This window comes from Thermobia domestica, chromosome 5 (genome assembly GCF_964235325.1).
Source record: "Thermobia domestica chromosome 5, izTheDome1.hap1.1, whole genome shotgun sequence".
Taxonomy (NCBI): domain Eukaryota; kingdom Metazoa; phylum Arthropoda; class Insecta; order Zygentoma; family Lepismatidae; genus Thermobia; species Thermobia domestica.
Genome location: NC_137458.1, coordinates 194673522 through 194687950, shown reverse-complemented (window position 1 = coordinate 194687950; position 14429 = coordinate 194673522). Strand labels below are relative to the sequence as shown.

Genomic DNA, 14429 nt, shown 5'->3' with positions numbered 1-14429 from the left:
GCACTGAGGTACAGGTACAGATTAACGGCGCATTACAACATACGATATATCATGTGTGTATATTTTGTATGTATGTAGATAGGTAAAAATATCACAACTAGATACATATGCAGAAAAAATATCCATGGAGAAATGATTCGAATAAAAACATTCAAATTGGAACCAATTCATATGTCAATTGAATTTTTAAAAATCACTGGGAGTGATCAGTCTTTGGAGAAGACAAAATCGTTGGTTAAGTTCTGACCTCTTAAGCCTCTATTTTACAACTTCTTCAAGTTTGAAAATGTTATTATTCTTGTTTATTTTCATTTTTAATATTCCCGCGCAAACAGCAGCTTGCATGTTCTCTTCACTTCTCTACTTTTTATACCTTCATTCTCACTATCGTGATAAACCCGATTGGATAGAAAGGCGTGAATAACTAAACAAATTCATTACGATCACAACACATTTTAGACTTTGACCGTTTGACTTTGAAAATGCTCGTGCATAATCTATAAGACTACTCGGCACCTTGATATCACATCGTCATTAATAAACCATATATGATAACTTTCTTTAATAAGTGAAAAACTTGTGACTGTTATTGAAACGTTTGAGTTGCGAGCGGAGCGAGCAAGAAAATTTTTAACAAATCCATTTCTTTGCTAACCGACAATATTGATTTAATAGGGCGCCAGAACTTTTACGGGGCGCGCGTCATTTATTCATTTTCAACACTTTTCCTTTCTTCTTGCTCGTTCGATGCTCCTTGTTAGCTATGGCTCTGACTGAACGTGACGACAGTCTTGAAAGTAATAACTGGCATTTTAATTTGCCAACTTGTTCAGAAGTTGGTAAATTTGGGACGAAGCCCCACCTAGCCAAAAACCTAGACTCTCCATAATCTACATAAATCTAGACTCTACATAAATCTCCAATTGTGCCAACTGCCAAGTCCGTAAAAGAATTGATAATTCACAACAACTGAGTAACTAAGAAAATGCCAATTCGATCAGAAGTCTGACTTGCTTCCCCCTTCCCTCCTTTAGCGACGGTCCTGGTCGTATGCAGTGTGGATCGTACGCAGTTTAGGTCGTGCGGAGTCCATAAATATAACCCTAATTGATAGCTGCACAGGTTAAACAAATTAAGAGATGATTTAAAAAATATATATTTTCTGAGCGCATGGTTAAAACTTAAATTATTTCAGGGCAACGGCGTAGGACCAAAACTGCGTAGGATCCAAACTGCGTAGTATCCAAAAAGGTTTTGAGTTGAATTTTTTGATCCTACGCAGTTTGGATCGTACGCAGTGTGGATCCTATGCCGCATTCCCTTTGTATGAAGTAGTTTCTTATAGATTTCATTGAGTCCTTCAATTATCAAATGGCACCTGGTGTCATTCTTTGGTCCTGTTCTGAATTTCGGCTTTCCTTCTTTGCCAATTCCACATCATTATCTTCCAAGTTTTGCTCAATAATTGTAGACACAATATCTGCGTCTTTCATTTCTGCCCGTGCTTTGTATATAATGGCCAAGGATCTTTTCTTCCTTTTTTTCTTCAAATTTTGAATTCTTCCATCGCCTTTTTATTTTTTGATATTTTTTCTATATCTTCTTTACTTTCTGTTTCGAGTATCATTGATCCACCCACCGGCTTGACAGAAACAACTTTAACTCTTTCCTTAATTGGATTAAAAGACTTCACAAGCTTGGTTTGAAGATCTTTGATGGACTCATTCTCCTTCCCTTTTAGAAATATGACTGGCTTTTGTTTGGCCATTTCATCTTTAATTACTCTTGCTCTTACCGTCTTTTTTAACGTCGAGTGTATTATCAATAAACTTGGGTGCTTCTGGATAATTACTCATACCTATAAAGCAACTGTTAACCTAACTCTGAATACCTGAGTTTTCTTGTTCACTTTCTTCTCGTGATGTTTGGGGGGCAACTGACACTACTTCTCTTTTGTTTGCTGCTCGCAGACGTTGATTTAAGTTGGCCATAATCATCTCTTCATAACTACCAAAACTACTCTTGGGTCTTCTTTCTTCCGACTGACTCATGTTAGTCTTCTAGTGGAGATTCCCAAACTGTTAGGAGAGATCCTAAGAGTTGGGTCACTGGTTGTTACTAGTTCACCAAATATTGATACCAGTTCGTACTTTATTGTCATACTATACCTACTATAATGTTCTTTGCCTAATCCCCGCCTAAAGAGAGTTTTTTATTAAAACCATACATGTGTTTTTACTATGATGTTTAATATAGTCTGTTATATATATGATGTCTCTTTTCGATGTTCTACAAGTCTATAAAGTTTCATTCAAATCGGTGAGTTACACTTCCGTAAGTCTCCTTGTGAGATAAACATCTTATCCATAAATGTTTAATCTGTCTTTAAAATCAACTTTATAGATTAATATTTATCTAAACCATGAATTTTATATAATGTTTGATAATTTAACGCTTTTCTCAATATTCACTGTTGCTCCCATGCCATAGAAAAAGTAGGTTGTTTAACGTAATCTTCTGTCATGCGGAACGTACATGGATATCTCATGTGCCTCTGCAGCTTGATTGTTTGGTTGGTTCGGATTTTAACATGCCTTTTAAGCACTGAATCATTTGAAACGAACTTCCGCCTTATCGTCATGTCCGAACCCCTTCAGCTCCCACCGGGAATGTTGTTGATTTCAGTTTAGCGTCCCTTTTACCAGCGAGGCTATATGAGACGCGAACCTACTGCTTAACGTGAAAATCGAACCGCATGAGCTCCCGCCGGGAATCAAACCCACGTCTTGAGCCGAACGTGCATATGCCTTCTATATAACAATAAGGAAAGCGTGTGTATATGCAGCGTTTCTCTTCGAAAATTGCCAACTTGTGAGGTGGAAGTGGTTGGATCAGTATCACAATCTAAATCGGTTTTTGAATTTGTATCCGAGATCTGAAATTGAATCTAAATTGGAGATATAGTTCTTTTGATTTCAGCGTATTAATAGACAAATAGTTACCCATCTTTTTCCGGCATTTGAATCATATTATTGGTAAATGAAAAGTACAGGTAACATACCGAAATAGAACTTTATATTTCTTCACAGATTATTTCAGTGAAATTAGGGTTGCCATTTTTTCGGCGTTTGCCGGACATGTCCGGCATCGTGTGATTTTTCGATATGTCGTCATTTCAATTATTTTGAATAGTCTGACATTTAATCATATTTCTATTTGTTCAATATTTTGCTTTAAAAAGTAGTATTTTTCAATTGCGTTAGAACGCTGCCCTTCATTGGTTTTTAATCAAATCTTTATTAAAATTGATTCTCGAAAATGTGTCGTTGATCTTCTCTAACTCGGGAACTAAAAGCCTGCAAATTATAGTACTTCATATGAGTACAACTTTGTCAAGATTTACAACCATTACAAGTTTGATTCAGATCGATGAGTTTGGTTGAATTCGTACTGTATAACTCCCCTTGATCTTTCAGAAAATGATCAATGAAAGACGAAACTATAAATGACAGAAGTTTTAAAACAGTTTACGTTATACAAGTAGTTAAGCATATAGCCTAGGCCTAATAACTCATTATATGCTCCTTATCTTATATGAGTTCTTAGTGTAGAATGAAAATTTAACTCTTGTTGAAGAGTGGTGATGGGCATTCAGGGCCGGCCTTAAGCCGATTGAACCGATTGTTTCCAATCGGGTCTCGCGCCTAAGGGGGTCCCGTGTTGTGGTTTCTATGACTAAATTGTGCTCCTAATACATGTCATTCTGCTCGCGGAGCCCCCAATGCCTGCCAAGTGGCTATGGTACCGTTAAGATGGCTCTGCTACTCTCGGTTGTCAAGCACACACAACAACATATTGCAATACAGGTACATCCAAGGAATCCACAAGGGAAATGGCCTCTCCCTAACACGTAAAAAATAGTTTTATTAAGTTTCCAGACATATGCAAATATTTTCTGAATTCAATGCTACAGTAGTTTCTTATTATCATTATCTGCGTTTACAACTTCTGTTGTAAAAGTAGATGTTATGTCCAGGGAGTATTCTGCACACCCTCAACATCCCTAATGATGGCCCCGCGTAGCGCAGTCGCTAACGCTCTCGCCTTCGGTGCGAGAGGTCCCGGGTTCGATTCCCGGTGGGGACAATCGTTCGAAAAAGTGTAGCATGCTTTTTCAGGCCAGCCACCCTGAATGAGTTTTTCCTGAGTTTTCCTCATTCACACCAGGCAAATGCCCTCCTTCTCCCAGGACGCTTCCCTCCTTCTCCAATCCTTTCTTCCTTCCCTTTCCCAGGATTGTGTGCTCGCCGAGGGACGTCATCCCTCAAAATGTGAAGGACTAAATGGCCTCAGATGTCGAAAGCCAAAAATTCTAAATTCTCTAAATCAACACCCCTAATACTCAAATTTCCTTACACACACACCCCTAGGCCCAAAAATATTATTTTCTTTGAGTTTGTGTAAAAATGTATATAATTATTCTGGGTGTACACTATTTTGAACACTCCAGTAAGTAAAATTTCCTGGTGTACTTACTGATTATGTCATGTAAAACCAACGGGAATACCGAGATGGTACTAAATAAATCAGCCTCAGTGCTACTTCTTATTATATCGTTTCTATTATTACAGCTAAATTACAAATACAAAACCAGAGGACAAACTTTGCCCTCTCCTGCGCTTTTTTAAGCAAGTCAGGAAAACCGAATGAAGAACTAGTGTGTACTGAATAGCTGGCTGCTTATGAAGGTTTGTCTTCTAGCTCAAATAATCCAATGGAAAATATGTCATCCATCTTCCATCAGTTTAAGGTTTGTGATCGCTCAACACCATTTCATTTTGTCTGCAGTCGATAACGATTTCAAACTGATTATACCTTCATAAGTACCTACCTACTATGTTCTCACTAATGTACATTAGCTTCTCCTGACTTGAATTCTTTTCAAAAAGATACAGCTGTTAAGAAATCTTTGAAACAACGAATTCAAATCAATGTGTATTTCATTATGTCTTACAAATATAAACTTAAGGAAACATAGACTTGACCACTGTATTTCTCGTAAAATTCTAGCCTAATTTGATACATTACATGACCCCTTTTTTTTTTTTTTTTTTTTTTTTTTTAAGCTGAGCGAGATACAAGATGGCCGACTTCAAGAGTGTGGCCATGATAAGCATAACCTTAAATAAATGCCTCCTTCCTTCCGGTGTTGGTTAATGTGTTTTTGTTTTCTATCCTTTTAACTATTTTACAAATGAAATTTTCTAACTTGAAACACATTGTTATGGCTTATTCTGATCAATCAGATTTTTGGGCACTGTGGCCGTCCCTATGGACGGAAGCACTTTAAATTTTGCTTACGCTCGTTTCTTGATATTCAACATTTCTCTGCCAAATTTGCTCAAGAAACTAGATTTCGACCTCAATATGTTTACTTCTACCAGAAGAAAACTACGAAATACAGATACGGAACCTTCTTGAAAAAATGCAAGGTACAAGGGTAAAATATGTATTTTAAAGGTCATTCACTGTCTGCATTTCCATTCGAGTTATTTCTCTGAAAAATTAGCTGCTATAACCAATGAACAGAGTGAGCGTTTTCACCAAAACGTTTTGCACATGGAAAAGCATTATAAAAAGAAATGGGTATAACCACTTGACCAGCAAGGAGGTAACTATATATATATATATATATATATATATATATATATATATATATATATATATATATATATATATATATATATATATATATATATATATTAAGATCTTCATCACACGTTAATATACATACTTTTTCAGGAACTTTTAAAGAAACAGATAATTTTGGCCAGGTTTTTGGTGCAAGTATTCCTCTGTGCGTCCTTTAGAAGTAACACACGCAAATTTTAACAGCGATAGCAAAACAGTAAGCAAAACAGCAAAAAATAAAAAAACAGACATGAACAATTTTACGCACAGAACCCACTTCTAGTAAATATATATACACGTTGGTCTTTAATTTTCAATATCCAAATTTCTTTCTGACATTGAATTATCCGAATTAGAGGTCGGTTAAATATTCTTCAATTGAGATAATTTTTTTCATGGGTTAATTTTGTCTGACATGGAACCAGTTTACGGGTTGGGAGAAAGAAATTCGAAAAAAAATTCTCCATATACTTAAGGACCAACCTAGTATATATGGTTATATAGATCTTGGTACAAGTTAGTTGTAAATTGGGGCCCCGCACTACCTAAGAGTGGCCTTATGGGCATTTTGCAGAAGTAACAATAGCGTTGAAATCTCCAGTGAACTTTATCAACTTTATTTTACGATTTTAGCAGTATGGTAATGCAGCGAGTAAAGAGTTTTCTTTAATCAATGCTTAGTGAAAATTTAAAAAAAAAAAAAGCTCATTAATACAGTTAGTTACGGGATCCGTCATTGTGCAAAAATGTATGTAGTTGCATGTACATGAATTATGAAGAATTTTACAAATATTGTTGCAACAACATAATGAATTACTTCGGTCAAAAATTGCTGGCTGGTGCAAGTACAATTCTGATCCAAGAACCAATGCAGATTCAACATCATCCACACAATTATAAGGCAAAATGTTTTCAAATTTACATGTAAAAAAGTCTAGCTTTTTAATAAAAAGTCAGCTATTTTATGAAAGAATGCCCACTGTTCGACAATTTCGATGCAATAATCTTACAAAATCGAAGAAGAAAGAATGAAATGAGAACAAATATTGACCATTTGTTAAGTGTATTTATATCCTATACTCCAATCAAAACATGAAATTCAGACTTCCCACTACCGCATCAATAAAAAATAAATAAATAAATAAGTAAATAAAATAAAATAAAATAAAAAATAAAAATAATAAATCACAGTATGAGGGCAGATAATAAATAATTAACATGAATTTCGGTAACTCTTGGGATGAACCTAAATAGACTATATTTTTCTGAAAATCGGATCCGAAACTTTTCAACCCCTCTAGTATTAAACCAGAGAACGTACTAGTATCGGGATAGCAGCTTAAGCAATGCACAAGGGGCTTAGGGGGTCTAAGACCCCGGTCACCAGGTGAATAGGGGCCTCCAATCAGATCAAAATCTCAACTGGCTTTCTAAACAGAATCATGAATATATAATCATCATCATAAAATAAAATATGATCAAAGAAATTAAACTAATTCCCTTAACTTTCCTACAGTACTCTGACAGAAATTTATTAGGTGAAGCGAGCAGTGGCCACATATTTTTTCTAGCCCTGGTCCTCCAGATAGGTTAATCCAGCCCTGTCTAACACCTTAAGTACTACGGAAAAGCATTTAAAAAATGAAAATATTTCTATTCTTTTCACAGTTAATCTATCTTAAACCAGACTCTTAATGTTTTATCTTGAAATACGGAAACTGAAGTAACGTTCTATTAAAACAAAGATTCTTCCTCTCTTGTGAACTTTAAAATTCCTTTAACATAGCACGAGTGAGCAAAAATCCGAACAGTGGAGAGAGTGCATTAAATTGATTTGGCTATGTATTCTTATGGCTGTGTAAAACCTGGGTATATCATTGCGGTCCAGAGTCCAATCAACATAGCATGCAGTGGTGGCACCATGATCTCCATCCCTCAAGAAAATCAAGATAATGCAATCAGCTGACAAACTTATGCCGTTTTTTTTTTTTTTTTTTTTTTTCCTTTCTTCTGGGAGGAGAGTATAGTAAGGACATACTGTTCATTGATTATCTCTAGGGTTCAACAACAATTACAAGTGACTATTATTCACAATTGATTCCAAAAGTTAGGCAGGCAATTAAGGGGAAACGCAGAGGGATGGTACACATGAAAGTGCTGTTGCTGCAGGACAATGCTTCTACTCACAAGTCACCTTACCTCCACCGCTATTGCCGATGCCGGGTATGAAATATTTGAGCACCCTCCCTACTCTCCACATCTTGCCCCAAATGACTTTCACCTATTCACCAAGATTAAGTAGCAACCGCGAGGAACAAAGTTTGGGAACGATGGGCATATTATGCAGGCTGTCAAAGAATGGCACAGTCGTCAAGGATTTTTTTAATACTGGTGTTCATGCTCTAGAACATTGTTGGGAGAAGAGCATTATAGTGAGAGGGGACCATGTACGAAAATGGGAGATCTTCAATATCAGGAATTGTTGAACACCCCTCGTAATATCATTTAACACTACCTATATTGCTTAATTCACCTAAATATATCGATTTTCAACCCTATAGAACGTGAGAGAGGTTTCGGTTGACAACTCCTATCCATGAAATTTTGCCTCTGCCATCTCCCGCGCTGTATGGAGAATATCTCACAAAGATACAGTGTCGTTAGTTTTATTTAGGATGTATTTTTGCGAAACCAAATCATTCAACACGTCTTTCAAGTTTGGCAATATTGTTGGTGAACTTTTGGTGTTCGGCGTTTTCTTTTGCGTTCGAAAGACGGCTCCACAAATCGTACACCGAAATCTTTCGATGTATCAGAGGTAAAGAAAAACATTTCTGTGATTGGTATAGAGCCCAGGCTTCGCCAGTCATTATGATCACTACAGTTAGAGAAAGAAAACATTCTATGACCCAAGACCGCAAACAATAGGAGTGCAGACATGCCAACACCTTACAAAAGTAAACAAAAGTTTCCAGTGCATTACTAAGGTATGGCGTTGATATTAATTATGCACCAACTTGGCACAGTAGTGACGGAACCGGTTTGGTCTTCTCCATCGGTAGAGTAGAACAGTGATGGGGCAAACAACGGCCCACGGACCAGATGCCACCCGCTGAAGAGTTCTATCAGGTCCGCAATAAGAGTCCTGATCTACAAAATTTAACTTCACTTCTGAAAATTTGTGAATCCCACCTTAATCAATATTGTGAGAAATTTGTAGAAATGCTGTACCAATTTCATTTACGACTTCCACTTTATAGTCTTTCAATCATAGAACTTAGTATTACAAGAAGGTTTTTTTAAAAAAAAAGAAGAAAAGAAAAGAAAGAAAATGTATAGAACATCTAATTGTTGTTTTTCTTTAAATATTGGCCCGCCAAAGTGTTGTATTTTCTTTTGGCCTCTTCCTAAAATAAGTTTGCCTGTCACTGGAGTAAAACCCAAGCCCTTGCAAAATAGTTTCAAGGTTCACCCTTCCTCCAGGGGTCTGCAGGATAGTTGCTAATAATACTATCAAGCAAGCAGGTGGTAGCACTATGGATTTTCTAGTAGTATGCATGCTTGAGATAGAAGAACACAAATTTATCGAATTTAAAAGTAGGCGATTAAAAAAATAAGAAAAAAAAAAACTTGCATCATTATATAACGGTTAGGAAGCAGTTCTTATCAACAAACACAAGAGAGAACCATTATGGGAGCCAAGTTTTGCTTCTCATCGTTCTCTCTAACTTGACCCGATACAAAAAATGTATTTATTTTATTCTATTTAAGTAAGATATACGAGGGGTATTCAGATGTAAAGGTGAAAAATGACACAGTGGGTATAATCGAAGTCTTTATTGAAAAGTAATTACCAGACGCCTGAGCACAACTACCCCACTGTACTATGAGCGGAAGGATTCCCTGTTCCCAAAAATCCAGTGGCTGTGATAGCAGCCAGTCCTCCACTGTGTCTTTCAGTTCTCGTCCGAGTTCAATCGTTTGCCTTTGAGATGTCTTTTTAGCAGACCAAACAGATGGAAGTCTCAGTGAGATATGTGCAAACTGTAGGGCGGATGCTCAAACTGCTCCCACTTCAACTTGTTCAGTACACTTCGTGTGACCTGCGAGACGTGTGAACAAGTGTAGTTGTGGTGCAGAATTATTTCACTTTCTCACTGACTTGTTGGAGAGAGTGTCTCTCCAATATACAGCCACCATCCGATGATCAATATCAACCGATTAAACCTCTTCCCCAGTCAGAAATCGGATAATACCTCGCTGGTCGTCAATTGTCGGATTTTTCATTGTGAACGCCATGATTTCCTCACACGCACTGCCGCGTCAATTTGACTTGGACGGAACACATAATTGGCTGATTCTCTCCTGCATCATGTGAGAGGCACCCACGTAGGGCACAACAAGGCCGGACAGTACATTCTCTCCTTAGATGTCACAGTACTTTATTTCAAAGCGGCATTCCTATTTCAACATATGATGTTTGGTTTCTACGATATTTCGTACCTTTTCATTTGAAAATTTCTTGTATATATGACCTCGAAGTACGGGACTTAACAATGAGACTGCCAATGCACCTTTGGTATACGTGGTGCCGCACACATTATCAATAATTGCACATAATTACCGCCATTGTATGTCCTTCGTGACAGATTGTGTGTGTTTATGGGTTCAAGTCAGTTATGCTAACTTCAAACGTTATAAAATCCCATCTCCTGATGTAGAAATTCCCATTTTGCTCTTGAATTTCCCACGTTATTCTAAATTATAGATTTACGAAACTTGTGAAGTAAGAAAAACAGAAGCACTGAATGTCATTTTCTGCGATATATAATTAATTATCCGCAAATATCGATTTTCTACGTTTATCAAATAGCTTTTAAAGAATAATTTTCCTTGAAAGAAGCAATTTAATATGTTGACAAAAACAAATATATTTTGTTTTCAAAAGTTATTATATCTGCCACTCCTCTGTACCATCATCTTCTACTGGATGTAACGACAAAAAATATGAAAATAACAAGAAAAGGAAATAGAAAAAAATACCCCTCACGCAGTATAGAGTTGGCCGTAACACGCCACTGCCATCGGCTCAGATCTGCGGTGGCAGCGTGGTCCTTGGTAACCCAGATATCTGACGTTTTTTTTTAACTCCGGGTGTGACCATTAAATAGGTAAGCACTTGTAGATTTGAAGAACAAATATTGGTACATTGGGTGTATGGGCATTGAGTGGAAGTGTATTAAGTGAAGTCGTAGATAACCCATAGAAAAGACAATTTTAATTTCGGATACTCTTAGAAAGTCTTACTGGATTTCCGCTTTCCTATTCCCTAGTGGCTATATGGTTAGCATGCGCACCTTAAGTGCGTGAAACTCGGGTTCGATTTCTGGTGGGACTCATGTGGTTAGATCCCGCATTAAGCTGTATTTCACGTTTCCTATAACCTCGGTGCTGCACAGGATGCTATGCCTTGAATAAACCAACAACTCTTACGTAAGGATCTGAAGAAACAGATGAATGTGATGCAGATATGTAAAGAAAGAAAGAAAAGCTGAAGATAAAAACTACCAAAGATGGAGTAAGGTTGGGTGTTCGAAATCAAAAAAGTTTCACGTGCGCTACGTGAAAGATGTTTCTGTGTATTGGGAAAGATACAAACTGTCCTGATGATTTGCATGCAAAGTAAAACAGATATAAAATACAGAGGGAGAAAGAAGAAGGGAGATAAATATTACCATTTAGGCACCAGACTCGGCTCGGGAGGGAAGTCATGTCCGTAAAAATTAAAAGTTTTGTCGCAGGGAACTCCGAGAAGAAATGTTACTTACTGTTCTTATTCTTGTTCTCAAGTCAGAACACGAGAAAATTTTACGTCTGTTTGAAGCAATACCTCTTTATTTTTGACTGTCGTAATTTATCTTAAGAGCCACTTTTGGTAGACACCTTTAACATATTGTGTTCGTATTTTGATAGTTGAACAATACTAATATGCATAGTGCACTAGATAATAAATATACTGAAATTCACAAGTTTTCTTTATATTTTCGATTATGAAGCTTCGGGTTATAAACATAAATATACCTAGGTACTGTCTTCTTACAAAACGTCATTTGTGTTTTATAGCACTCAAATTTAAAAATATATAAATTTGTTTTTTCTACGATTGCAGATAAGTATCTCGGATTGAAGAGGTTAAATACAAAATATCGACTAAACATGATCATATGCAAGCATCAAAATTATCGAAGAATCGTAATATCGTAATACTGAAGAATACCGAAATGCTAAAAAACATCGATCTTAAAAGTTTTCGATACTTAAAAATATCGATCGATCGATATATCGAAATATCCCACAGCTGTAGGTGGGACCTGTCACCGAGGATTTTCTTTTAACCACTGTTTCTCTTCGAGGATGGGGTTTCCCCGTAAATTTTGTAGGATTCCATCACTTTGTCACCTAGGAATTTTAAAATGGAAGAAGGGGGTATCGTCGTCCCCTACAGTGGAAGAAAGGGGCATTCATTTTACTCTCATTTTTCTGCCTCTTATGTCGATAATGTTCAACTGTGTTTATGTTCCATTGTTGATTGATGATACAGCTAAATGTAGCTTCAACAATCTGTTTGTTTAAAAAATAGTAAAACAAAATATCTCCCAACATCCATCATCTTGAGCTGTTCTATGACTCTTGCAGTGGTCAAAATAAGGATTATACTTTATTCAGATGCATTCATTGCATTGCACATGAAAGGCAGAGGTTCATTATCTTTCAAGTAACATTCCCAGTTCGTGTCATTCCTACCTTGAATGTTATAAGAACATGACACTGGTGAACATAAAATCAAGAAATGAAATACCAGAGAATAGGAATAATGTGATCAAAGGCAGCAGAGTGAAACCTACATCATATCAACTAAGTGAATTTGAGTTTCATGATTCGAGATTGAATATCATTCTTACAACCACTGTACTTAAGGAAATGCTCATTTCATTCTAGGCCAATCATGGAGCTTCGAATACAGAAAAGTCGCCCAAGTTTCGTGATACGTAGGGACACTTATAATGGACTTTGGTTTTCTTCTGTGATTCACCTACTATTAAGAAATGGCCCACCACAACCAGATTTATTTGGAGGGAGAATTCTAACATCCAGAAATTACTCGCATCGGAAAGCTTGACGCTTATACCGTAAATTGTATAAATGTTGTAATTTACTGCAATAAGACTCCGCAATATTGCGCAAAGGACCGCATTTACATTATTATCAAATAAGAAGAAAAATCGAATGAAAAGAAGATCAGGATTGTAAAAATCACATTATGCATCCGTGATATTGTTCTGTCACGGGCATGCGTGCAATACAGGTATATTCAATGAATTATTATTAAATGTTAAAAATATATAACTCTTGCTCCAGAACCTGATTCTTAAAATTCTAATATCAAACTTGCTTAAGCTACAGCACCTTCCCCTAAGCAATGTCAAATAGTCGTTTATACGACTCTGGCTATCAGATCAACAAAGTTAATCAACCATTGTACCCCACTTGCTCTCCTTGTCCCACTCTCCCACACTTGATACTGATTAGAGGATAAAAGTACATTTCCAAGATTTTCGTTCTACATTAAAGAACTGGGTTAAATCGGTTGAGAACAGTTTGAATAGAATGCTATGACCAACATCATAATTATTGGTGTGATTAGAAGATCGTTTCCTCTTTCTTAAAGTGAAGTTGCCTATCTTGGAAGAGAAAATGGCAGGATCTGCAAGCTTTGAATTTCTTATGCAGCACATATGCTCAAACCTTCTATATGGAACTCCTAAAGCAGTAGTTAGCGGAGTAAAGAAGAATAACAATGACAAAGGAAGAAAGCAATCTATTTTTAATAATATTGTTTATAATTTGAAAAACAATCACCTCTTTTTTCCATTATTTTGCCTGCAATAGACCCGTTTTTCCCCAGTTTATACCAACTTCATGTCAGTATTCTTCTATTCTTTTATTCACAATAATATACATTGAACATAAAATTTTGTAAGCTAGCTTCCAATATAATATAGAACTTGTAAATCAAATTTGAAGCATTTTCCACGATTAGTTTCGGAAATATGTTTTGAACTTTAAAAATCGTTTCCTGAGAAAAATTGTAAAAATGGACATCTTTTTCCCCTCGACTCTCCATTTATGACAATTTAAGAAGAGACTACTCGGTAGCCCTATACAAGCTCATGCAAACGATAAGCATAGCTGGGATATGCAGGCATTCGACCTATGTTTGCACCATGAGTGGCAGTATTTCTTCTCCAATGGCCTTGCAGTGTGATTGTCTTTGTATGGTGGTGCTGTAAAGCTATTTGTAGGTAGCGCTTATACGTAAGAGTAGCGTTGGTTAATTTAGTTTGAGTTATACGAGTCATGTTTATAGAATCCAGGTTTTCTGCATCGAAGACAGTAACGACAGTGATTTAGCTACAAGGAAACCAAAGAAAACAAATTATCCCAAATATTTGTGTTAAAAAAAAAAAAAAAAAAAAAAAAAAAACGCGACCTTAGCTGTGCAAAACGTGAAACCAAAAAGCCCATAGGGAATAAAACGAAATCTTTCACTTTTACGTGCCACGGTTACTCCGGCTAGGCTAAAAGACAGTAATGGTGAGTAATGAATGAAATGGTAAAATGAAGAAAATAGGAGGCAACTTAAGAACCCAGAGAAAACCCATGCACACGGTGTTTGT

The 14429-nt window shown here is 36.5% G+C and overlaps 1 protein-coding gene and 1 non-coding gene across 3 annotated transcripts in view; one reads left to right on the top strand and one right to left on the bottom strand.

Annotated features, from left to right (window-relative positions):
- The window catches only part of g (adaptor-related protein complex 3, delta 1 subunit-like garnet), an 895910-nt gene that overhangs the window by 644215 nt on the left and 237266 nt on the right, over window positions 1-14429 (bottom strand). The gene's annotated exons all lie outside the window — the stretch shown is intronic.
- TRNAR-UCG (transfer RNA arginine (anticodon UCG)) lies at window positions 4073-4146 on the top strand. The gene has a single exon. It is a non-coding gene; the product is annotated as a tRNA-Arg (tRNA).